Raw genomic sequence first — 27,956 nt, 5'->3', positions numbered from 1 at the left:
TATTAGCTAATTTACTAAATAAGATCAAGTTGAGGTGTAGAAAAGTGAATACTTCAACTTTGTAAATTAGTAGCAATGGGACTGTTTTAGGCCTCTAGAAGTCCTCAGCTTTGAAATTAGTGTGCCGTTTCTTCATACATTTTTTTTCTTAAAAATAATATGAAACTGTACTAGATATGTAAGAAAGTCAACTAATAACCATTTTTTCCCCATAATCACTTTTTTCCTAGAATAACAGATATAATTTCCTAAAAGAATAATACTGTTGCTGGTACCCAAGCATGTCCTTCAGTTCAGTCAGTTCAGTTGCTCAGTCATGTCCGACTCTTTGGGACCCCATGAATCACAGCACGCCAGGCCTCCCTGTCCATCACCAACTCCCGGAGTCTACCCAAACCCATGCCCATCGAGTCAGTGATGCCATCCAGCCATCTCATCCTTGGTCGTCCCCTTCTCCTCCTCCCCCCAATCCCTCCCAGCATCAGGGTCTTTTCCAATGAGTCAACTCTTTGCATGAAGTGGCCAAAGTATTGGAGTTTCAGCTTCAGCATCAGTCCTTCCAATGAACACCCAGGACTGATCTCCTTTAAGATGGACTGGTTGGATCTCCTTGCAGTCCAAGGGACTCTCAAGAGTCTTCTCCAACACCACAGTTCAAAAGCATCAATTTTTTGGCACTCAGCTTTCTTCACAGTCCAACTCTCACATTCATACATGACCACTGGAAAAACCATAGGCTTAGCCGGGCCTAATCTGTTAGGTAATACAGTACCTAATGGCAAAGTTAGAGTGTAATATAAGCCATGTGCTTTCAATATCATTCTTTAATATTGCGTGTGACTTGGAGTTTGGAGTAATGATGTCACAGGATGGGAAGGGGGCATTCCCAAAAATCAAACATTAGAAAGGCTAAGAATGGCTACTTACCATAGGAGATATTCTTCACATTGGATAAGTAGAGGCGTTTCCTCCTTTTGAACAATTACAGAGCATTTTCAACGTGCAAGATATTGTGATCAACTTCATGGACACAGAAATGAATGTGACATGGAGTTTGCATACTATTGAAAAATGATTGCAGACAATGACAAGGCACTTTGAAAGAACAAGGAGAGATAAAGATAATGGTACCTAATCCAGGTAAATGTTGTCAAAGAATACTTCGAAAAGGTGATGATGCTTGAGCAACTCTTAAAGGAAAAGATGGAGCCTAAGAAGGAACATATACCATAGGTTCAAAGGCAAAAGACCATGGCCTTGGGAGAAAATGGGAAACTTCCTATGGTAGAAACATGGTTGATCACAGGAAAGTTATAGCATATAAACCCAAAAGTCAGCACAACTGAGACCAGAGAGAGACTGATGAACGCTAAAGAGCTGGGGTTTCCTTCTGAATACAACGGTATGCCACTGAAGACATTTTGAATGAAAGGGTCACATGATCCAATTTATAGTATAGAAATTTGAATCTATTATGTGCTTAGTTTGGATTCTAAAAGCTGTCATAAAATTTCATAGCAATTGTGTGTTTTTCACACTGTGACATTCTTCTTATATCTTCTTCCTACAATGTTTAGGCTTCAAACATCTTAGAAATAAATAGGCACATGGTCCTTCCGAGTCCTGGAGCACTGTTCAGAGCAAGTGTGTGGGTGTGTGTTGAGAACAAGTTGCCAATAAAGATGTACATATTCTGGAGTCAAGTAGCTGTGTGGGCAGGCCACAGACATCAAACAGATGTCCTTCAGTTTTAGCACACACAAGAGCTGAGGAGTTGAGTCAAGATCCCACACTATGTAAGAAAGGTGAGTATTTTGTATTAAACCTGCATGGAATTAAATCAGTCAATCAGTGTGACTTGCTTTAAGTTGTTATCCAATATTAACTCAGATGACCATTATGTCTACTACTGTGGGCTGCGGCCACTAAGTTGTTTCAGTCTTGTCCGACTCTGTGCGACCCCATAGACGGCAGCCCACCAGGCTCTGCCATCCCTGGGATTCTCCAGGCAAGAACACTGGAGTGGGTTGCCATTTTCTTCTCCAGTGCGTGAAAGTGAAAAGTGAAAATGAAGTCGCTCAGTCGTGTCCAACTCTTCACAACCCCATGGATTGCAGCCTACCAGGCTCCTCTGTCCATGGGATTTTCCAGGCAAGAGTACTGGAGTGGGGTGCCATTGCCTTCCCTGACTACTGTGGGCAAGAATCCCTTAGAAGAAATGGAGTAGCCAGCATAGTCAACAAAAGAGTCCAAAATGCAGTACTTGGATGTAATCTCAAAAATGACAGAATGATCTCTGTTCATTTCCAAGGCAAACCATTCAACATCAGAGTAATCCAAATCTATGCCCTGAAAAGTCATGCTGAAGAAGCTGAAGTTGAAGGGTTCTATGAACCTACAAGACCTTCTAGAACTAACCCCCAAAAAAGATATCCTTTTCATTATAGGGGACTGGAATGCAAAAGTAGGAAGTCAAGAAATACGTGGAATAACAGGCAAATTTGGCCTTGGGGTACAGAATGAAGCAGGGCAAAGGCTAATCGAGTTTTGCCAAGAGAATGCACCAGTCATAGTAGCACCGGTCATACTAAACACCCTCTTCCAACAACACAAGAGAAGACTCTACACATGGACATCACCAGATGGTCAATACAGAAATCAGATTGAATATATTCTTTGCAGTCAAAGATGGTGAAGCTCTATACAGTCAGCAAAAACAAGGCCAGGAGCTGACTATGGCTAGGATCATGAACTCCTTATTGCAAAATTCAGACTTAAATTGAAGAAAGTATGGAAAATCACTACACCATTCAGGTATGACCTAAAACAAATCCCTCACAATTATACAGTGGAAGTAACAAATAGATTCAAGGGATTAGATCAGATAGAGAGAGTGCCTGCAGAAATATGGATGGAAGTTCATGATATTGTACAGGAGGCAGGGATCAAAATCATCCCCAAGAAAAAGAAATGTAAAAAGGCAAAATGGTTGTCTGAGGAGGCCTTACAAATAGATGTGAAAAGAAGAGAAGCAAAAGGCAAAAAAGAAAAGGAAAGATATACCCATTTGAATGCAGGGTTCCAAAGAATAGCAAGGAGAGATTAAAAAAAAAAAAAACAAAAAAAACCTTCCTCAGTGATCAATGCAAAGAAATAGAGGAAAACAATAGAATGGGAAAGACTAGAAATCTCTTCAAGAAAATTAGAGATACCAAGGGAACATTTCATGCAAAGATGGGCACAATAAAGGACAGAAATGGAATGGACCTAACAGAAGCAGAAGATATTAAGAAGAGGTGGCAAGAATAAACAGAACTGTACAAAAAAGATCTTCACAATCTAGATAACCATAATGGTGTGATCACTCACCTACAACCAGACATCCTGGAATGTGAAGTCAAGTGGGCCTTCTGAAGCATCACTACGACCAAAGCTAGTGGAGGTGATGGAATTCCAGTTGAGCTATTTCAAATCCTAAAAGACGATTCTGTGAAAGTGCTGCACTCAATATGTCAGAAAATTTGGAAAACTCAACAGTGGCCACAGGACTGGAAAAGGTCAGTTTTCATTCTGATCCCTAAGAAAGGCAATCCCAAAGAATGCTCAAACTACCACACAATTGCAGTCATCTCACACACTAGTAAAGTAATGCTCAAAATTCTCCAAGCTAGGCTTCAACAGTACGTGAACTGTGAAGTTCCAGATGTTCAAGCTGGATTTAGAAAAGGCAGAGGAACCAGAAATCAAATTGCCAACATCTGTTGGATCATCGAAAAAGCAAAAGAGTCCAGAAAAACATCTACTTCTGCTTTACTGACTATGCCAAAGCCTTTGACTGTGTGGATCACAATAAACTGTGGAAAATTCTTCAAGAGATGGGATTACCAGACCACCTTACCTGCCTCCTGAGAAATCTGTATTCAATTCAAGAAGCAGCAGTTAGAACTGGACATGAAACAACCAACTGGTTCCAAATTGGGAAAGGAGTACGTCAAGGCTGTATATTATCACCCTGCTTATTTAACTTATATGCAGAGTACATCATGAGAAACGCTGGGCTGGAGGAAGCACAAACTCAAAACAAGATTGCCAGGAGAAATATCAATAACCTCAGATATGCAGATGACACCATACTTATGGCAGAAAGCAAAGAAGAATTAAAGAGCCTCTTGATGACAGTGAAAGAGGAGAGTGAAAAAGTTGGCTTAAAACTCAACATTCAGAAAACTAAGATGATGGCATGTGGTCCCATTACTTCATGGCAAATAGGTGGGGAAACAATGGAAACAGTGGCTGACTTTATTCTTTGGGGCTCCAAAATCACTGCAGATGGTGACTGCAGCCATGTAATTAAAAGACGCTTGCTCCTTGGAAGAAAAGCTATGACCAATCTAAATAGCATATTAAAAAGCAGAGACATTGCTTTGCCAACAAAGTTCCATCAAGTCAAAGCTATGTTTTTTCCAGTGGTCATGTTAGGATATGAGACTTGAACTATAAAGAAAGCAGAGTGCCAAAGAACTGATGCTTTTGAACTATGGTGTTGGAGAAGACTCTTGAGAGTTCTTTGGACAGCAAGGAGATCCAACCAGCCCATTCTAAAGTAATCAGTCCTGAATATCCATTGGAAGGACTGTTGCTGAGGCTGAAGCTCCAATACTTTGGCCACCTGATGCAAAGAGCTGACTCATTGGAAAAGACCCTGATGCTGGGAAAGATTGAAGGTGGGAGAAGAAGGGGATGACAGAGGATGAGATGGTTGGATGGCATCACCAACTTGATGGACATGAGTTTGAGTAAGCTTTGAGAGCTGATGATGAACAGGGAGGCCTGGCATGCTGCACTCCATGGGGTCACAAAGAGTCAGATGTGGCTGAGCGACTGAACTGAACTGAACTGAACTGATACCTAACATTAACTATAAAAATGAAAAAAATAGGTAAGAAGGAAACATTGACAAGGCATTAAAGAATATAAGGATATCAAATTCTATCACAGTGTTTCACATTTTCCTTTGATGGAACATATTATATTTTGGAGAAGGGCATGGTAACCCACTCTGGTATTCCTGTCTGGAGAATCCCATGGACAAAGAAGCCTGGTGGGCTATACAGTCCATGGGGTCGTAAAGAGTCGGACATGACTGAAGCAACTTAGCCTGCATGCACGCACTTTATATTTACCAGATAATCTACTTAACAGTTGGGAGAACTCAAACAATGAATGGAGGAAATGAAAGTATATTTAAGTGACCTAGAAGTATGACAAAATAGACTTGATTTCCTCAAAACATGTGACATAATCAACTTTTTGCTAATTATCAAACTCTATTTTATAAAATGCAACAATATTTTCCAATCATAAAGCAAAACCTTCATTTTAGCCTTTTAGTGTGCTAATCCATCTTTAGGAGATATCATTGTATCTGTGGAATACAGTTGAAGGATGAAGTGGCTTAATCTTCTGCATTCCTTCCTTTGACTAATATCAGAAGTACAATGCAATGTAGGCAAACACCACCTTATATTGAAAGAGGATGTTCTCTAGGACTCTCGTAGCTAGAGAGAAGTCATTGCCTGGCTTCAAAGTTTCAAAGGGCAGACTGCCTCTCCTGTTAGGGGAAATGCAGCCAGTGACTTTATGTTGAAGTCAATGCTCATTTACCATTCTGAAAAGCCTAGGGCCCTTAAGAAATGTGCTAAATTGACACTGTCCATGCTCTGTAAGTGGAAAAACAAAGTCTGGAAGACAGCACATATGTTCATTGATTTACCAAGTATTTTAACCCCACTGTGAGACTGACTGCTCAGAAATAAAGATTCCCTTCAAAATAGTACCATTTATTTACAATTAATCTGGTCATCCAAGGGCTTTGAATGAGATATAGAATGAGATTAATGTTTACTCTATGTCTGCTAACACAACATCCTTTCCAAATCCTATGGATCAAGGAGTGATTTCAACTTTCAAGTCTTATTATTTAAGAAATACATTTTGTAAGGCTATAGCTACCATAGTGACCCTTATGATGGCTCTGGGGAAAGTAAGTTGGAAACCTTTTGGAAAGGATTCATCATTCTACATGCCATGAGGAACGTTTATGATTCATGGGAATAAGTCAAAATATCAACATTATTAGAAGTTTGGAAGAAGTTGATTTCAGCCCTCGTGGATGACTTTGAGGGGTTCAAGACTTCACTGGAGGAAGTAACTGTTGATATGACAAACATAGTATGAGAACTAGAATTAGAATTAAAGCCTGACATATTGGCTGTAATTTCATGATAAACTTGAAAGGATAAGGAGTTGCTGAGAGATGGGAAACGAAAGTGATTTCTTGAGATGGAATCTATTCCTGTGAAGATGGTATGAACATTTGAAATGACAACAAAGGATTCAGTTAATAAAAGAAACTTAGTTGATAAAGCAGTGACAGGGTTTGAGAGGACTGACTCTAATTTTGAAAGAAGTTCTACTGTCTGTAAAATACTATCAAAGTGCATTGCAAGCTAAAGAGAAATCATTTGCAAAAGGCACAATCAATTAATATGGCAAATTTCATTGCTGTCTTATTTTAAGAAACTGTCACCCAACTTTCAGCAACCACCATTCTGATCAATCAACAGTCATCAATATTAAGGAAAGACCCTCTACCAACAAAAAGATTAGGACTCTTAGGACTCACTCAAGGCACAGATGATGATTAGTATTTTTTTTTAGCAATAAAGTATTTATAATTAAGATATGTACTTTTTTTAGACAAAGTGGCATTGAACACTTAATAAACTATAGTATATGTAAAAATACATTTTTATGCATTGGGAAACCAAAAACTCTATGTGACTTGCTTTATTGCAATATTTCCTTTATTATAGTGATTTGGAACCAAACCCACAATATCTTTGAGACATGCCTATATTGTACCATAATCCTATCGTGGACTTCACTTGGTACTAACCTGTTGTATAAGTTTGGGGTGTTACTACCCAGCCCTAGTTAAGGGAGTTGACCTAAAGGAGTGGTTCTTTGGCTCCAGACCACTATCATTATCATCATTTGAGAACTTGTTAAAAATGCAAATTATTGGTCCCCACCTAAACCCACTGAATTAGAAAATAGGGGAGTGGGGCCCCAGAAATCTATATTTGAACAAGGCCTCTTCCGTGTATGTTATACACACTAAAAGTGAGAACCACTGCACTAGGTTTTCTGCAAACTGTTCTCACCAGAATATTCTCTGGTGACACGAGTTACTTTACAAAACAGGTAAATTCCTGGCCCTCTATCTGCAGGTACTCTTCTAGCATCTATGTAGCTCCAATGATTTCAACTAGGAGAGTTACTCATGAGAAAGTATTATGAGCCAAATATTAAAAAGTCATATGTAGTAGAGGAGGTTATTAATATTTTAGACTTAGAATTATGCTGTTCGGAAGGCATAAAAATGAGAGACATAGTCTTACACAAAAAAATCAAAGGTTAAAAATGCAACATATTATTAGTTAAGGAATCAATCACAGACAAGATATTGGGATAGGAGAGTAAGGAAAAATCTGATCAATTAATTTACTCCATTTCATTTTGTTGGTAATAAATCTGAAGCACAGATAAGAAAAATAAATTGTCTGAAGAGTCAGTTAGTGAAAAAACAAAAGCATCCTGAATTTTCATGTAGTAGGTGATTTGAAAATATTTGTTGAACTGTATCAAATGCATTTATTGAATAGAGGTAAGACAAACTAGTTTCTATATGTACATGATTCTGTGGTCTTCACTGAGCAATTTGGATATAGCTTTAAAACATTCATGTAAGAATCTATTTACTACGTCATTGCCTAGAGACGTTTTTGGAACTTCTAGGATTAACTTTCAACTCAAAATTATCTGGAAATGAGTCATGGTTGATCTATTCCATCATATCTTGATTTTTCATTATACCATGAATCAGAAATTTGATCTCAGATCTTTATGCATAGTTGCATCTTATGTAACCTTAGCTACAGCTGATAATAGATGTGGCCTCATGACTGAAAACAATGCAAAACAACAAAAACAGTTTTCCAATGATTACTATATATAGTTCCATTTAATTTCTCATAAAAATGTTACTGAAAGGGATGACACAGTTAACATGTATCAGTTTGGTATGGTGCTGAAATATGTTTTAAAAATAAATCATCTTTTAAAATGTTTAGTCATTGAGGTAAACAGCATGATTACATGCTATATGATTTAATAAGGCCAAATAGTCTTTTCTAATGTACATCAATTTTAAAAAACTCATTCAATATACATTTTTCACTTAGGATGAGTATGGTCAAGGTGCCATACCTTAAGAATATAAAGATGAATAAGACAATATTCATGTCTCAAGAAATTCATAGTCCAAGACAATAGGAAAACATCATATTATCATTGTAATGAAATTATTTTTTTAACCTAAGTATATATAGAGTTCATCAGTTCATTTTAGTGACTAAATCTATGATAATTTAATTCAGAATTTTTAAGGTAAGGTAAATTATGAATAGTTGTAGCATCACTGGATATTTAAGCAAACCATAATTAGGATTAAGGGCCAATTAGTGTTTGAATTTTTCTGATATTTCAGGTAGATAATTAATTATAGTAACATTATTTCATTTCTTTGGCAACAAATTTATAACATAAATATTACCTATGTTTTGAAGATAAGAAGATGGAAATCAAAACTTTTAATGACCTTTTAAAGCCACACATCTAGTCAATGAGGGATACAGGATTCATAGCCAGGTCAAATCCTGAGTGAAATATTTTTTCTAGGTAATGAGAATATTGTGCTTTTAGGGCAAAAGAGAGAAACAGAGCAATGGTGAAGAAAAGAGAAAGAAAGAGAATGTGGACATGAAGTCCTTCATATATAGGGGAAAGCAAGTGATTTAGTCAGTCTGATAACCCAATAAATATGTGACAACCTAGGTATCACCAAATTTCCAAGGAACAGGAATTTCAGCCAATATAGGAATAAAAAATGGACTATTTTTTATTCTCTTCTATTACTTTTGCAGCCTCAAGTTATCTGGAATATATTACATTTTTATATTATATTACTTTAATTTTAATAACTGTTTAAAAATTATGCCACAGAGAACAGGTTAGCCATGGGAAGCAGTGAGCCCCACTATCCACAGAACCAATTTTCAGACTCTAAATAAAGTTGGAATGTTATTAGTGTAATCTACTATTGAAAAAAGGATAGAATAATTTATCACTTGCACACACTGGCTCTGAGTAACCATAATGATGAATTTTGTAACACCTCCTTGGAGGAATCTTACTCTTTGTCAGTTCAAAATTATTCTTCCCTTAATGTCTCTTTCCCCACAGAGAACCCCGAGGAGCATGTATGGAGAATCACAACTGTAGCCACAGAAAGAATGGTAACATTTTATTCTTTCCAATAAGATAAAATCCAATTACTTTTAATTTTAGAAAGGTGATATTTTTTGGAAGAGTGGCATCTTTGCCATCCTTGCAATTAATGTTGCCACAGTGCATTATTGCTTTTTGATACCTTTGAGCACTCTGTCCCTCTCTGGCTTAAAAATTCACTAAAACCTTCTTAGTATGGGATAAAAATTTCACTACATTTTGGCACTTGTTCACCTCTTGCAATGTCATATCCTTGCTCACATCCATCTTTGCCCTGCATTTATTTTCTACCTATTTTAAAAACAAAACAAGACCAAAAACAAAAACAAAACAAAAAACAAAACTATTTGTTCTCATATCTCCATAAATGTTGTATTGGTCCTAGGGCCACACTTTTCATTCACATTTCTGACATTGTGAATTTCTCCATCAAAACCAAGGTCAAAGTTGCACCTTTTGTGCAAACGTCTTCCAGCAGAATGGGTACTTACTGCCATGGCATCTTAGTTGTTATAACACCCGCCAAACGTTTTCAAAGTATTTTATCACTTGTTCAAGCTCCTGAGCTTAGGGACCATGCTGTAGTCTTCTCCACAGCCCTAGCGTTGCAGGCAGAATTGGAAAACACATCTATGTCATCTGACTAATAGAATAAAAAATTATATGAAACACAACAGAAAGTAAAAAGCAAAGATCTGGAAGCTATGAGATTTTTTTTTTTTCATTTATTGCGATGGAAACAGAAAAAATTACCCTAACAGTTAGAAAGTACTCACTATGTGTCCAGAACCATGCTAAGTGCTTTATATATCTATCTGGGCATAATTAATCTTCACATCAGCTTCATCAGGAAGACTTTATTATAACATTTTAATACTGTATTATATTCAGTAGTTAAAAGGTTAAGTAACTTACTTAAGGTCACTTATTTGGAACACAGAAATATGATATGAACCAGGTTTTTGAAATCAAACACCACACTCTGTTACCTTTCAAAGGTCCCAGGGAAAGGGTCTAGTAGTTTAGAAGTAGGCATTCACTTAGTTGCACTTGCTATAGTATTAGCTAGAAAATGGTGAGCTGGGGGTAGATCAAGGGATAACGGAATATACAGATTCTAGTCCTAAATATATTACCAATTATCACTGAAGACAAGGTCTCCCAGTTAAAATTGCTGTGACCCTTTCATAACTTACCAGGGTTTTCAATTTCCTCATATCTGAGAAGGAGCTAATCACAGACCTCATCTCCTGGGACTGATTTGAAGACAGATTTAGACAACACTCATGAAATGCTAAACATGGAATCTACCACCAAAAAAGGTAGAGATAAAACCAAACAACCGGAAACACTGGCCACCCCCTGCTGATTTTTGTCTGCACTGCCACCTGTGACTGGTCAGGGTTCACAGGGCCGCCACGGCGACAGAGGGGCGATGCAGTGAACTGGGAGAAAAAAGGAAGGCGAGGCGTTGTGCTCTTTATTCTTACAGGCATTTTTTAATAAAAAATAACTCAAGTGCCAAGGCTGTGTGAGGCAGTCCTACGAATTCCTTGTAGACTCTCTATATTACCTCTGTCCAAGGCCGTCTTTCAGATGTCTTATTAGCCCAGTGATTCACATCCTGTGACCTCAGGATGCTGTGTGAACACTTTGTTCTGAACATCGATGAGACACCTGAAATCTGACCCTGATCTCAATTTCTTCTGCTCCTGCAGGGAAGACAATCAGGTACTGAATTCTTGAATCACAATCTTAGATATTTTCTCTAAGCTTAAGATTTTCTTCTTCCCCCATAAACTCTCACCTATTTTACTCAATGCTTTTCCCTCTACAAAAGCCTAGCCAAGCAAGAGCTTTAAATTATGCACAACCCAGCAACAGGAAAATGGAAGGAAATGAAAGACACTTCCCTGACATACTTGCCCTCTGCTCTGATGAAAGAGGCCTTAGGTGCAATCACACAGAACCTTTTGTGCCTTTTCTCCTTCCCTTCCCTGATGAAAGGCTCCTAATTAGAACTCGCTTATAGGATTAAGAGAAAGAAATCCCTCTGTGGCCACCAAAGTCAGGGTATTGGTGGCCTTTCAACATTCCCTAAAGAGTAAATTTAATATAAGCCAAATTTACTATATCCTCCCTGCAGCTTATGAAAACATGTTAAGCTGATTGTTTTACTGTGTGATTTTGCACTGTAAGAGAAGGAAATACTTATACTAGGAGACAGATTTTGAGATAATGGTTTGTTTTTACATAGTCAAGTAATATTCAACATCTTAGTCTGTGTAACAGTTACTCAAACTCCCTTGATACTTTCCTACCACATCCTGAGTCTTCCCTCCCTAAAGCAAACTGAAAGTACAACTGAAAACAAATCAAATATTTATCAACCTAAAGATCTCCTCTCTTGTCCCCAGGGAATAGCCACAGGGAGAAATGAAATAACATATTTTTAGAAACTACTCAATATACAATACAGTAACACATTTGTAGTCTATCTTGGATATATACCAATAAGAGGCAGAGATGTAGTACATATTTTTTTTTTCTTTTTCAAGTTCTTTTCCATTATAGGAATACATATTAAGCATGATGCTCATCAGCTACGACAGTAAAACTGCTGTTGGTGATTATTCAAAAATTTCAGAGAATAGGAGAGTTTCCTGAAGACTGAAGATGAGGATAAGTGAATTTGTAAGTTTATCACCAACCCTACAACACAATTCTATAATGGATTATTATACAGAGTTTGTAAAGATTTTTAAAAAAATTAGTGATTATTAGATGCCTACATGGGTTTATAAGAAATTGTCTCAACAATATTTCTTTTTAATCAGATCGCCTTATGTGTTATTTTAAAGACAGTAAGTCTCAACTGAGGCAGATCCTTACTAATAGAATGAAAGCACGTAGAACAAAGGATGTATCACTAGATGGCTTTAAAGTTTAAGCACAGACCACAGTTAACATGAATCATTGCTTCAGTGCCAAACAAGAGGGAGACTTCCGGCAGGTTGTTGAACTCCATCCTGTTCAACATTATAGGTAAAAATGCAGAAGACATAGAAGACTCACTTATTAAATTCATTGATGATACAGGGCAAAGTAGCTAAGGTAATTACGTTGGATCACTGATTCAAGGTGCAAAAAGGCATCATTGGGAAAGAGCTAATTAGGTATCATTTAGTTAATTTTTTAAGTGCCTACAATATGCAAGGCACAGTGGAACACACAAAGGTCTCTCTTAATGTTTGCCAATCTTTTACAATTGTGATTATACAAATTATTAGCTAAAAATACTAATTTGGTATGCCATTCTAGAAAGCCTAAATGAGAATGATTTCTGTGGGCATTTATAGGAAAGCTACTGCTTTTTTAAAGCATGTCAGATAATTTTTATCATTGTAAAGATTTGTGGTAATACTGTTCTATGTGAAATAGTTGTTAGCCTCAAGAAATTTGCAGAGCAGAAGAGACATAACTCATAAACTATTTGTGAAAGTTTTGCATTTATTAAATGGCTATACACATTCCACAATAAATGGCTATACATATTACAAAGTCATTCTTCTCTAAATACAGAAAGGATTCTAAATGTTAAAGTGATTTTTCTTGGGATGTTAACAAAGACAAAATTACAACTGCTACTTAAACCTTTTTTTTTTTTTTAATTTATCCCCATATCTATTTTAAAGGTAAATGAAAGTGGCTGATGTAGCACTTCAGATGGGAGAGTGTGTCCTTTTAATGTTCATCTCAGTGGTTTTTCTTTTTACCTAAATATGTGGTTAAAGGATATACTCATTTGTTGAACCAAAACCAAAAGTAAAGGCAGTCCAGATGATCTGAGACGCATCAGTCACATTGTACTACAACTGTGAAATCTGCGTGAACATAGGAAAATCTGGATAAAAAGGCCAAGTGGTCAATGAAATCAGATAAAATGACCTGAAACTGTCATTCTTGTGCACAAGATGACAGTCATCTGAAGTCTGAAAATGGAGATACGCCCAAGTTGGTGAGTCTGTAAACTGGTATGGCATTTCCTATTCTCCTTGGCTGATTAACTTTATTTCTTAAGGCCTGAGCTACAGACCCAGTACTTCCTTAGGTATTCTCGATCAATCCTCTGAATCAAGGACAGCATCAGTCATCAGACCCAGCAGGTCTGACTGAGACTGCTAAGAGTGCTGTTAATACAAAATCTCCTCCCTCTAGAGTCAGAGCTGATATTTGGATTTACCCAGCAACCATTTTCTGTCCAATCCCTGTAAATCAAAAGCCCAGAGTGTGAAGTAGCATTGGGCATATGATTTTCTTTTGTGTATGGGAAATATTGTTTTTTACATTGTTATAACAGTCAAGGAGCATAATAAAAGAGGCAGAAAACAGTGATAATAGTGGAGGAACAAAAGAAGAAAAAGTAGTCATTATGATGAAAAAATATGGATTGGAAATTTTCAGCCCCAAATTAAGGAAAACCATGAGTATAAGATGTAGTCAGCGTTGCTGGGTATTTGAAAAGATAATAGGATTAAATGGTCTGACAGTCTTTTTAGCCACAACATGTAAGACAGTTAAGTTGTTCTAAATGACACATTTATTTAGAATTATTAAGCACCGTCTTATTACTTTAGTTTTCAATAAGACAGTTTACATTTACAATCACATTTAAGAACGCATTTTGGATCACTGCATAGAGAGAAGAGTGGGATGATTTTATGAATTATTGTTTCTAATTAAATAATAATGATGCTACTAAATATTATTATAAAAGCAAATATATAAACCTATTCGTAAATCAGCATTACCTTGGAAAAGCAGCCTAGAAAAGTAGGAAGTTTACATTCCCACGCCGGCTCAGTCACAGCTTCAACTGACACAACGGAAGCATAAAAACTTTTTATTAAAGTAGGGAGTCAAGGAAGAACACGTTCTCAGAAGAGAGTGCAGGCCGTCTACCCCTGAGAGCACACACGGGAAGGTGGTAGCACTGAGACGTCCTCAGTCTCTGAAGCAAGTGAAGGAGGTCCCAAAATATCCTGCTGCTTAAACACGTTGATTTTTTTTTTTAAACCGGTCTGATTTATGCAGAGAATCTGTAAAATTTTCCAGTTCATCAAAAGGCTAATTTACATACATTTAAAGGACACTGCGGAAAATTATTAACCAAACACATCACAATGCAGAGAGCGGATGTTGACTGAGGATTTTTAGATCCTTAAATGGAAAACTAGGAGGTTAAATAAGTATCTTGGGTTGATAGGAGAAAAGAGAAAAAAGGAAAGAAGCAAGGAGGGAAGGAGGATGGGAGGGACAGAGAACCAGAGAAAGCGTGTGTTTGGGGGGTGCTTCCATTGCGAGGCTGCATATCCTAAAGTCACGTGAAATAATCAGTTCTTTATTCCTTTTCCTCTATTTTTTATGAGTGAATACTCATGCTGCTTACTATCCATCATCTTGAAATATATTAAAATGATTACAGGACTGTGTGCATGTTGTAACACATATCACCGAGCTCTAGTTTAGAGACTTAGAAGGAGAGGAATGTTGGCCTGAGAAATCACACTAAATTCCAATCAAGATTGCACTTCCCATCACTGATGTACACAGGGGAAACCTCAAATGAAAAGTCACAGATAAATCACACATTTTAAAATAACTTCCAGAAATACCTAACTTAGTGGAATTTTCTGGAGGTTTGAATATTCAAGGTCATTACCTGTTATACTGAAACTCTTTTAACATACTCTTTATATTTCCTTACAGTGACTTAGGAGCTGACTCTTGATGAATGGAATCATTTTGTTCTACTTGATTATAGTTCAATGACAATAAATAGAATAAGACATACGGATTTGGGTTTCAAACAAGTGGAGCATTACTTGATAACTTCTTGAAATTAAACCAGGAATCATTAACTTATGTTTGTATTCTTCCTTCAAGCTACAGATAACTTCCTTGGAAGGAAAATTCTCACAACAATGTCTTTCTGCTATTTATTTTAAAAGAATGCACCCAGAGAGTTATTAGTTTATACTGGCTGAGAGTCCCAGTAAATGAGCTAAAGAACAGCATGGATAAGACGGGGGGCTGCCTAGGAGACTGGATTCAAGACCTAGAAAGCAAATCCACACACTTGGATTTCACTTGGAACACCAAGATGTTCTCTAGATAGCACTGCTGTCCAGTTGTAATTGACAGTTTTAATCTAATTACCCATCACTGGACTTCTCAATTTTTTTTTTCTTTTTGCTCAGAATGAATGCAGTTAAGACAAATACTAGTTTAAAAAGATCTCCCCTACCTGTTCCCAGTTCTTCCAAATTGAAAATAATCACCTGGAACACTTATTTGCACAGTACCTTCACATTCCTGTATGTGTTTGGAGATTCCATTTCCCAAAGGCAAACCCTCACTCGCAACCCATCCAAAGAATTGTTTCCAGCTAACAGGTAGGTCTCCTGTACTGATCCCAGTGCTTATCTAAAGTACAGAGAGAGCTAAGAGCCAAACTAAAAAGGACTAAGGAAATAAAGAATGGGCTGTTGTAGCCTTTATAGCTGACTGGCTAGATGCGTCTTAAAACGCTATAGGAAATGACACCTCATAGCCCTATTTTGATATAAAACAATGGAATACACTGAAATGCATATATATTTGTCTTTTATCCTCCTCATATGTTTATATTCAAAGATCTAAGATGTTTTCACAAGCATAAATGTGTACATATATTAACCTATTTTTATATACAAGCTATTCAAAATGCAATGTAAATACCCTACAGAAACATGTCATTTTATTGCTTCTTTAAAAGCATTTTCCTTATTCAAGTATCATTATACTTCAACATGTATAACACATGCATTAATAAATACAAGAAAAATAACATAAGTATATTTTTAAGATATATGCATGTAAGAAGCAAAAATGTAAGGTAAAGGGTACATATAGGTCACATCAGGTTAGAAAAATCAAGCATAAAGTGAATAAAATTGTATTATAACCAGACGACTGATTTAGAAGCAGAAAATACTATTAAAGGAAGCTTTCACAAAACCAACACCCTTTTGCAACATAACAGAAAATTAGCAATACCCTGTCCATCAATTTGGAAGGCTTGGCTAATATCAAAATTACTTCTCATCACCACTAGATGGCTCACTCTCTATATTTATGTCTCAGTAGAGATGTCTCTGTGGCCCCCAGAGGTTAGAGGCAATGAGATTCTCACTAAAGAGAACAGAAAGGAGAAAAAAATGGATGTCTTCAAAGCAAAATTAAAGTCTTGACAAGGAAATAATCTGGTTTGCCCCCCATAAGTTTTCATCAGAATTAACTTTACATAACAGAATAATTAGAAGAGTTGTTCTTCGACTAGAGACATTTAGAAAGTCAGATGGAAACCTAGTAACTACTCTACACCCGTGTCCAAATATTCTCATATACTTTTCAAATACTTTCAAACTATGAGAAAGATACCAAGCAGGAAAAAAAGGAGTGAGAGAGAGAAAGAAAAGTACCACTTTAAAGTTTAAAAAATCACATTATTTACTTTTAATTGTATTTGAAATATGAGTGGAAGAAAAGTTAAGAATTGGGGAAATAAAAAATAAGCCAATAAAGATAGGAAACTTAAGATGGAGAGGAAATTCACTTTCCTAGCTTTGCAAGATGGCTCTTTGCAATGAATTTCTCCACCGAATCGGCATTTTAGCAGAGAGAATATAATAGGACAGTAGCCACAGTAGCTTGTAACACCATCCAATGTATTGCTATAAAAAGCTTTACCATCTGGATCCTAATTCTATTCAGTATTGAAACTGTAGAGCATTTTCTTCTCCTCATTCTAATTTACAGCTATCACTTGGTGCTGCCCTGAAGGGTGCATACAATATGCCATTGTTAGAGCTAGTGTATAATCCAAGGCAATTTGGAGAAAATCAGCTTGTGCATATAACTACAGGGTTTTCTTGCTATTCAGCACCTGTTTGCATTTCATGAAAGCTTATAAGTTTTGCTTGTATTTCTTTTCCCCTTCTCTTTATTTTGCCTTGGTCAGTATAGGGCTGCAGAGTCATCATGCATGTTTAGAAATGTCTGTGGACAGCGCCATCCACCTTACCCCACTGACGGCCAAGAACTGAAATGTATGGGATGTGACAGCACTGAACATTCACCTGCTTCTTTGAATTAATCTATAGTGTTCATCTGGCCTTTATTTTTGAAAATCTCCCAAGATACTGATTCACCAAGCTACCCAGGAAAGGCTATCAGATACACAGGAGGAAAAAAAGTGTTTTAAAATTAAGAAGCTTCATGATGAGGAGCCAGCAGTGACAGAGGATCATCACCTCTGGCTCCAAATAAAATGAAATTGATTCCCTCTCGGCAGAGACAGCTCTGGATGGTGATCCATGATGTGCAAGCAACTGGCTAACTCTTTACCTGCCTCACAAGGCTACATGAAAAAGGAGGTGGGCTGGGGGAAACCAAGAACGGAAAAAGATATCTCAACAACTGATTTAAATTACCTTTCACCTTCTCAGAAGGCCTGGTTAAGATCCCATCTTTGGATCTCTTAAGTTGCTTGTTGAATTGGGCATCGCTGGCGGAAAAAAAAAAGAGAGAGAGAGAGAGGATGCTGTCTCTTCCTCCCTCCAAGATTCCATTCCAAGGACACACCATCACCTGACCTGAAAAAAAAATGTATATTTATGTGTCCTTCATTTCCTTGCTGCTTCTGAGCTCCTGACTTTACCAGGGTAATAGCAATACTGTGGGCTGAGCCATCCACTGCCATAAGCAGCATGGAAGAAGTCATATGATGGGTTTATTCCAAGTTTTAATACGTGTCCAAGTGTGAAGTAGCAAAAAGTAAAGTCCTGCTTTCCTGGTGCGTTACTTGATAGCACCATGTAGGATCTATTTTGCCAAATTACTTTAAGAGAAATCAATGTAAAAACCATCAATATTATGGGAGCCAAAAACAATGACAGGAAAGATATTAAGTATTTGTCACAAACTAAAAATCTCTGCTGAGCACTTAAGAGGGATCACTTGCACTAAACATTAACGGCCGGTGAAGAAGGCGACTCTGTTTTCCCTCTGTCTTCAAAAGAAGCAGCGGATAGTCTCAAACATGTTTTGTGTGTTTTTGTTTGGTAGGCTTTGGGTTTTGGGGGGGAGGGTGTTTGTTTTGAAGAGTGGTTTGTTAGTTTGGATTTTTCTCAAAGGATTATCAAAGGAAAGTATCTGGCTGGCCAAGCTTGAAAATTCCTGAGCCCACATGTTATCTTTACTTTCAAGCATAAACCTAGGTCTGCCTAAAGTCATGTGCCACGCTCCCATATTAAAAATGAGGTCATCCACATCAAGACAGACATGACATCAAGACATGAGATAACTTAATTGCACTTTCCAGAGGGTAATAAAAGAGAGACTAACTTTTATAAGTGCAGAATAATACAAAGTGCTGTCTGTGAAAACAGTCACAAAACCTCACATTCTCAAATTTTCTGATTATACACAAACTCCTTTCAAACCTCACTTTTGAACTCAATGATAACTCAGAGGTACTGTGAGCCTGATTTGCATATAGGATGCCTGTCTCCTAAAAAACATTTTCTTTATGGTTGTTTCAACTCAGTTGCCTAAATTGTGGCTTGTATTCTCTCACAAAACTTCCTGTGGGATGATGTGCATGAAACTAGTAAAACGAATATTAAGGGATGGAGATGTTAAAATGTTGTTGAAAATTTTCTGGTACATTTTTTTTGTTAAGAATTTTGGCTGACAAAACAAGTCAAGAAAGGTTAAGATCAATAACCTACAGATGAATATCACTAAGGCAAGGGTGTTCAAATGAAGATACCATAGTCCTGTTTGGAGTTTTACAGAGATAGATCTGTTAGGTTAGAAGGCACTCCTAGAACCCAAGCTCATTTTAGGAGAAGAAATCTCCTCCAGTTAATTCTTTACCTTGTCAAATAATTAATTCACCCAGCTTATCACAACAGACAGACTTATCTCAACCCAAAACTCTGGGCTTCAAAGCCGCATTACCCCAATACGTATAAGAGCTCAGAAAGATGAAAAGACATTTGCTTCCTGCCTTTCTCTCACAAATACAGCAATTTGCATGAATATTAAACTTCTGTGATTCAGCAACTTTCACTCCTGTCTACATCACTGAATGTTAAATGCCAGGGAAGAGTTTGAATCACTTGGCTTTTATTTTTGAAGACTGAGGTATGTTTTTCACAGCTGGAGAAGACAATACAGGTTTTTAAATCACACATGCAAAGTTGCATAACAATAGTCAACTAACTCAAAAGGTGAGAAATGCTCACGTGCTCAATCTACATTGAGTTCCATATTTGCAGAATATCCTGTAAGGGTGGGGAGACACTAGAGTTACCATCTGCATCCAAACTTTAATCAGCAAAATCACTCCTGAACTATCAAGGCTTTACCGTGCCGCTTCCCCTAGTGAAAAAGTCTCAGAGTAAATGCTGTGATTGAGAACGTTTCCCTTGCGTAAAAGAAGAAATTGCAAGCGCCTACCTGAACGCGGGTGGTGAGGTCGCTGGCACATTAGGAGACATGATTAGGAAGCGGGCTTACCTTCTGCAGGGAACAGCCTCCTTCCCCGGGCTGCCTGGCTTTTGGAAGAGAGTGTCCTCTTGCCAGGAGCTGGGGAAGCAGCAGGGAAGAAATAGCTGTCTGGGCTCCGAGGTCCTCTAACAAACCAGCCAGTAGCCGCTGGTCCCCAGCCTAGGATGCTGGGACTGCAGTTACTAACGCCGCCTCACTTGAGGGGAAAGCGCTGCTGCGCGCGCGTGCGTGTGTGTGTGTGTGTGTGTGTGTGTGAGAGAGAGCCCTAACTGCCAGCTCCAGGCTGAGCCACTGTGTTCTGCATACTTAAAATGCTCCTGCAGGGAGGAGGCTCCTCTACCAGGACCCCATCCTCCCCTGCCGGCTTGAGGAATCAGTCCACTGACCTTGCTGCTGGGGATGCTGGATGAACTACTCACTCATCAATAGATTTAACAATCAATCAAATAAAGGAGACGGGATCAAGTCTTAGATAGAGACGGGTTCTCTCCTCATAAACACAGAGATTAATAAACAAAAAAGATATCTCTATTCAACATTTTATAGAGTTGATTTTTTTTTCCCCTTTAAGCTCCTGTGTCTTGAGCGTAAAGTCTAACGAATGAGTCCACAAGTTAAAAAACTTTTTTTAAAAAAAGGAAAAAAGCAAACAAACAAACACGTTCCAGGTTGTTTCCCTAAGCAGGATTAGGCTCTCACTTAGAAGGCAATTCAGAATATTTATCGCACAGAGACCTATCAGATGCAGGCTTGGATTTGTAAAAACTAAATCATGATGGTTTAAACCAATAAAGAACTTTCAAACTCAGGGATTCTATCTCACGAGTCTTAATGTTTGGGACTAGAGGCAGATTCTGAGTTCCAATCCAACTTTCAGTCAGTCAGTACAGTCGCTCAGTGGTCTCCGACTCTTTGTGACCCTATGGACTGCAGCACGCCAGACCTCCCTGTCCATCACCAACTCCCGGAGCTTACTCAAACTCATGCCCATCAAGTGGGTGATGCCATCCAGCCATCTCATCCTCTCTTGTCCCCTCTCCTCCTGCCCCCAACCCCTCCCAGCATCAGGGTCTTTTCCAATGAGTCAATTTTCTTTTAAACACTAATCCAATGCCAAGTATGAGGAAAGTCCTGTGCTCTGAGCTAGTTACTCAAAGTGCACATGTAAATATTTTTAAACCATAAAGGGTTAACTGTAAACCATAAATTACAGATTTTTTAAAAACTGCCAAAAAATTGCACAAGGCTTATGAGACACAAAGGAGCTTTCCAAGGGTCTATCCTCTAAATGATATAAAAGGTTTCATTGCTGAACTTGGAGCTATTCTCCTTGATTTCAGATTCTAGAACCAATGCATCGATAAAGCCAGAATGCAACTTGCCCTTGAATATACATTGCTCATCATGCCCCATATATCCAAGAAGGAATGAAAGGCTGGAATTATCGTCCCTCAATTTAGAGTCTGCCCTAGCAATATTAGACCAAACTCAACATCAAGAAACGCAACACAGGAGAGAAAAGCAGAAATGAGAATCAAGGTACTTAGCATCCGTCTGATCCGCATGAAGCCTCTTGATGGCCGAGCTGTGGTCTCTAACAGTGAGGAAAGAAACGATGATGATAATGACCACCACAGCAAACACACAATGAAAGTTAGCATTTACTGAGTGCTTTTTTACTCACCAGGCACTTTCTAAGCATTTTGAATTTTTTAACATTTTTAATCTTCACAACATTATGAGGTCAATGATAATAGCATGATCCCCATTTTATAGATTAGGATGGCAAGACTGAGAACAGGAAAGGAAAAAAAAAAACTTACCTTTAAAATGTGAGAATAATTTCAAACATGCAGGAAAGTCACAGGGGAAAGAGAATAATACAAAATACTTGAATGTCCTTTGCTTAGATTTATCTACCATCAGCATTTAGCCCATCTGTTTTATAATTTGATCTACAGACATGAAGAGAGAGATAGGAGTTATTTGAGGATAATATACATATATCATGTTCCTTTAGTCATTATTTCACTGTACATTTTATTAGTAGTGATATTTGTCTATATAATCAAGGACTTTCATCAACCTCAGTAAATTTAACACTATTATAGACGTAATCTAATTTATTATCCATTTTCCAATTCGCCACTTGAACTAGTCATTTTCTTCACAGAATTTTCCCTCTAGAAGAGTATCCAATCTGGGGCCAGTTGTTGCATTTAGCTGACATGTCTTTTTGGTTTCCTTTAATCTGGAAATTCCAGAGCTGTTCTTTTGGCTTTCACGGCATTTTAAAGAAATTCTTTTTTTCTTAACAAAATATTCTGAAATTTGCATTTGTCTTACGTTTCCTAAAGATTAGATTCATGATACATCTTCTTGTTGGACTGACCTTTCATATAACGTCTAAATGGGATCTTATTGCTGTCTTTTTTTTTTTTTTTAAGTCTGCTTCCTGATATTTTGTAGCTGCCCCAAGCTTGCTTCTGGTTTCCTTCTGCATGGACTGTTTTTTCTATCCCTTCACTTTTAGTCTCTGTATATCCTTAGAGCTGAAGTTTTCCACAGGCAGCATGTAGATGGGTTTTGGTTTTTATCCACTAAGCCAGTTTTCATTTATCCATTGAAGCATTTAGTTACTTTTATGTAGAGTAAATGTGTATAGGTATGTACCTACTGACATGTAATTGTGTGGGGGTTGTTTTGTAGCTATCCTCTGTTCTTTTTTCTCTTGCTCTCTTTCCTTGTGGTTTGATGCCTTTCTTTCGTGTTACATTTAGATCCAGTTCTCATTATTTCTGTGTATTTACTATAGATTTTTACTTTGTGGTCACCATGAGGCTCACTCATATCAGTTATATATGTAAAAAGGTTTATTTTAAGTTGATAACAAATTAAGTTTGAACCACATTCTAAAACTGCACACTTTTAGTCCCCTTCTTTCACATTTTATCTTTTATGTCACATTTTATTTCTTTTTCATTTTGTGTATACCTTTACTAATTAGAGAAGGAAATGATAGCCCATTCCAGTATCCTCGCCTGGGAAATCCCGTGGACAGAGGAACCTGGCGGGCTACAGTCCATGGGGTTGCAAAGAGTCAGACACGACTGAGTGACTAAACACACACACAGCTTTACTAATTGTTGTAAGTAAAGTTATATTTAGCCACTTTTGTCTTTAACTTTCATATTAGTTTTAAAATTGATTAATAGCTATCAAATGACACAGTAATAGAACTCTTGGCTATCCCAGAGAAACAGACTTATGTAAACACAAAAGCGTGTACATGAGTGTTTATAAAAATTTCATATATGATAGTCAAAAATTGGAAACACCCGTTATATACATTAACAGACAATAGTTAAATTATAGCCTATCTCATAGTGTATTACTCAGAAATAGCACTGAATAAAATTGATATGTGAACCATTTTAATGGAATTCACTTAGAATTATGATTCACTTGGAGCTTATAGTTGTATATAATGTAAGGAATGGATATAATTGCATTTTTTTCAAATGGCTATTCACTTGTCCTAACAACAATGATTAAAATTATATTTTTATCTAGTGACTGAGCTATCAAATTTGTCACATACTGGATTTTGAAATATGCTTGTATCTATTTCTGAATTTGCCATTTTATTGCATTAGTCTGTCTAATCAAGTACCTGTACTATAAACCTTTACTTACAAAGGCATTATAATGTTTTTAAACAACTTGCATTTTCTTTATGCCCAAAAATTGTTCAGTAGAAGAATTTTAATTTCCACATGATTCATTTTTAATATTTTAGTCATAATTATTTATAATTCATTTATACTAAATTACATTTGAAGTATAAAATTTGAAAAAAATTTGATGATACCAGTGGAAACCATCATCTCAGTCAAAAAAATAAGTATATCACACACCCATCCCTGAAAAGTTTCTTACAACCCTTTGTATTTCCTGCATCCTGCCTTTCTCTGTCTACAATTCCTTCCATCATCAGGCAAATACTGATCTGATTTCTTTCACTAGAGATGAGTGTGCATTTTCCAGGATTTTATATAATTAAATTTATACAATATGTATTCATTTTTCTGACTTCTTTCAGGAATAAAGGCTTTTGAGATTTAAGCACAGTGTTGCAGGTATCAACTGTTCATTTCTTTTTATTGCTAAGTAGCATTGCATTATACGAATACATCATAGATTATTTTTCTATTCACTGGTTGATGAACATTTGTGTTGTTTTGGTTTTCCCTCATCCTTTGTATTTTACATAATGAGGGAAACCAAACAGAAAAGTAATGAAAGTATATAGATGAGAAGGGATGTGTTAAAACCATCCTTAATCTTAGACATGACTGTTTACATAGAAAGTCTTAAAAATTAACAAAGAAATTCCTAAAATTAATAAGCCAATTTACAAAGTTCCAGAATGAAAGTTCATTTTTAAAAGATCAATTGTATTCTACACACCAAAAACAACAAACAGTTGGAAAATATTTTTTTTTACATTCCATTTAAGATGGCTTCCAAATGTGTAAAGTATAGTGAAATAAATTTAACAAAGGAGGGGAAAATTATTACACTGAAAAATACAAAATATTGCTTAGCTAAATTAGACCCAAGTAAAAGGACAGATAGAAAGTGCTCATGGAGTGGAAAGCTAAATATTACTAATATGAAAAATCACCCCTAATTAATCTATAGGTTTGATGCAATCTCAATAATAATCACTGCTGGATTTTTAATAGGAATTGATAAGCTAACTCTAATATGAGAAGGGAAATGCAAATAACAGAATCGACCAAACAGATGAAAAAAGAATAATAAAGCTTTAGGACAAATACTATTTGACTGCAGCTTTTCAATGAAGTTACAGTAATCAGGATAGCTTTGCACTTGTATACAATTATAAAATAGATAAAATTGCAACCAAATAGAGAATCAATAAACAGATCCACACTTGTAATTTTCTTGAAGGCATCAATCAAATCAAATTGAAAGTAAAATATTTTTGATAATTGATGTTAAAGAATGGGTTATCATTTTGAAAAGAAGGGGAAAAAACTCCTTACTTTCTCACAGGTATACTAAATTAAATTAAGATGGGTCAGACATCTAAGTGGAAACGTCAGAATTATAAAATTTAGTAGAAAGCATGAGATGACCTATAGCAAGGCAAAGATGTGCTAGGCGAACCAAAGAAAGCAATAACAACCACAAAGCAAATGCTGTTTGTGTTCCTCTAGGAAGAGATATCTTCCTTAAGACAGATTCTTAGAAGTAGAATATGATTCAGAATATGATGCACATTTTAAATAAATATGTTATTTCAGTACCTTGGGAATTCTCCCCATAAATACCCAGGGGATTTGGAACTTAGGAATTTCTCTTGCCTTATGACTATGAATGAGGTATTCAAAGAAGGACAACTAATGACAACTATCTCTGGCCAGAGAGCTAGCAGGCGTGGCAATAGTGAACAGTGGGACTGACTACACTTACCAAATTTATAATTAAAATGCTTCAATCAACTTACCTGAAATAATGAAGTAGCACAGGATGGAAATGAGGTATTTGTGGCATAAGAAAGAACAAGAGCTCAACTAGTGACATTCAGGATGAAAAGTAGGTGCTTGTGAAGAGAAACACTGCAACAAAGTATACCAAAAAAGGAAAGAAGAGAGGCAAGGTGGTTGCTGCTATAAAGAAGAAGAGAAGAATATAAACTTAATAAACACAGGGGAAAGGGATGTGCTGCGTTTTGTTCATTGATGTATCCACAGGAATTAGCTAGAGTCTGGCATAGAGTGGGCACTCAATAAATATTCGCTGAGCAAAGGAGACACAGATTTAAAGATCAGAATTTTGGGCTCAGTGGGCGAAGGTGAGGGTAGGATGATCTGAGAGAGCACTGAGACATGGATATTACCATATGTAAAACAGATGGCCAGTGTAAGCCTGATGCTTGAAGCAGGGCATTCAAAGCCCACGCTCTGGGACAATCCAGAGGGATGGGGTGGGGGGGTTCAGGATTTGGGGGGCCACATGTATATACCTATGGCTGATTCATGTTGATGTATGGCAAAAAAAAATCACAATATTGTAAAGAAATTATCCTCCAATTAATAAATAAATTAAAAAATTTTTTAAGAAAATGAATTAAGGAAAAAGAAATAAACAGACCTTGAGCACCTCATATATTGAAACTATGTTTTCTTTCAAATTAGGAAACAATCATGCATGGTTAAGAACAAGTCATTTTACTTCAAACCTGTTAACAGTACTGCCATCAATGTGACCTCAGTTACGATAATTCCTCTGAGCTTCTGTGTGCATCCGGAAAAATGAAGACAGTAATAACATGGTGCTGTTACTATGAGACTTCCCTGGGGGCTCAGTGGTAAAGAATCTGCCTGAGGTGCAGGAAACATGAGTTCGATCTCTGGGTTGGGAAGATCCCCTAGAGAAGGAAATGGCAACTCACTCCAGTATTCTTGCCTGGGAAATCCCATGGACACAGGGGCCTCATGGTCTACAGTCCATGGGGTTGCAAAATAGTTGGACACGGCTTAGCAACTAAACAACAAAAGTTTGGTACTATAATGGTTTAAAAGGTTACCTATAAAAAGCACATAGCCATTTGTTACATAGAATAAGTTCTATGTAAAACTTTAACCTATTAATTTTATTAAAATATTCTACTTCATTTGGTTAACCACTTGGTATTTATTGAGTATAATATGTGACAAACATTATGATACAGATGCAGGAATGAAAAGGTCAGGCTTCCTCTTTATGGCTTGACAATGACTTAGTAAAACTAAATTCTCCGAGTCAGGGAATGTTTCTCTTTATGACTTCTGTGTCATGAATGTACCCTTCAATTTTTCAGTGTCTGTCACATATTAGCTACCTGGTAAATATTTATTCTTGTGGTACATGCATTATTATTTGCTTATATTTTTATCTCCTAAGATGTGAGCTGAAGACACTGAAGTTGAACGGCTCTATCAAGAGCTACAAGACCTTTTAAAACTAACACCCAAACTAACACCCAAACACCCAAACTAACATCCTTTTCATTATAGGGGACTAGAATGCAAAAGTAGGAAGTCAAGAAACACCTGGAGTAACAGGCAAATTTGGCCTTGGAGTAGAGAATGAAGCAGGGCAAAGGCTAATCGAGTTTTGCCAAGAGAACGCACTGGTCATAGCAAACACCCTCTTCCAACAACACAAGAGAAGACTCTACACATGGACATCACCAGATGGTCAATACCGATAACAGATTGATTATGTTCTTTGCAGCCAAAGATGGAGAGGTTCTAGACAGGCAGCAAAAATAAGACCAGCAGCGGACTGTGGCTCAGACCATGAACTCCTTATTGCCAAATTCAGACTTAAATTGAAGAAATCAAGAAAACAACTAGACCATTCAAGTATGACCTAAATCAAATCCCTTATAATTATACAGTGGAAGTGACAAATAGATTCAAGGGGTTAGATCTGATAGACGTTGTGCCTAATGAACTATGGACAGAGGTTCATGATATTGTACAAGAGACAGGGACCAAGACCATCCCTAAGAAAAAGAAATGCAAAAAAGAAAAATGGTTGTCTGAGGAGGCCTTACAAATAGCAGTGAATAGAAGAGAAATAAAAAGCAAAGGAGAAAAAGAAAGATATACCCATTTGAATGCAGAGTTACAAAGAATAGTGAAGAGAGATAAGAAGCCTTCCTCAGCGATCAATGCAAAGAAATGGAAGAAAACAATAGAATGGGAAAGCCTAGAGGTCTTTTCAAGAAAATTAGAGATACCAAGGGAAAATTTCATGAAAACATGGGCTCAATAAAGTACAGAAATGGAATGGACCTAACAGAAGCAGCAGATATTAAGAAGAGGTGGCAAGAATACACGGAAGAACTA

The 27,956-nt window shown here is 37.0% G+C and overlaps 1 long non-coding RNA gene across 1 annotated transcript in view; it reads right to left on the bottom strand.

Moving 5' to 3' along the window:
- The window catches only part of LOC139031729 (uncharacterized), a 2,010,631-nt gene extending 1,990,413 nt beyond the window's left edge, over window positions 1–20,218 (bottom strand). Inside the window, exon 1 of the long non-coding RNA XR_011484201.1 lies at window positions 20,038–20,218. This is a non-coding gene — a long non-coding RNA (uncharacterized lncRNA). The remainder of the gene's footprint in view (window positions 1–20,037) is intronic.
- Between the last annotated feature and the right edge of the window lie 7,738 nt (window positions 20,219–27,956).

The sequence above is a fragment of the Odocoileus virginianus genome, chromosome 28 (genome assembly GCF_023699985.2).
Source record: "Odocoileus virginianus isolate 20LAN1187 ecotype Illinois chromosome 28, Ovbor_1.2, whole genome shotgun sequence".
Classification (NCBI taxonomy): domain Eukaryota; kingdom Metazoa; phylum Chordata; class Mammalia; order Artiodactyla; family Cervidae; genus Odocoileus; species Odocoileus virginianus.
Note: the sequence above shows the minus strand (reverse complement) of the source record. Positions and strands in the feature narration are given on the sequence as shown.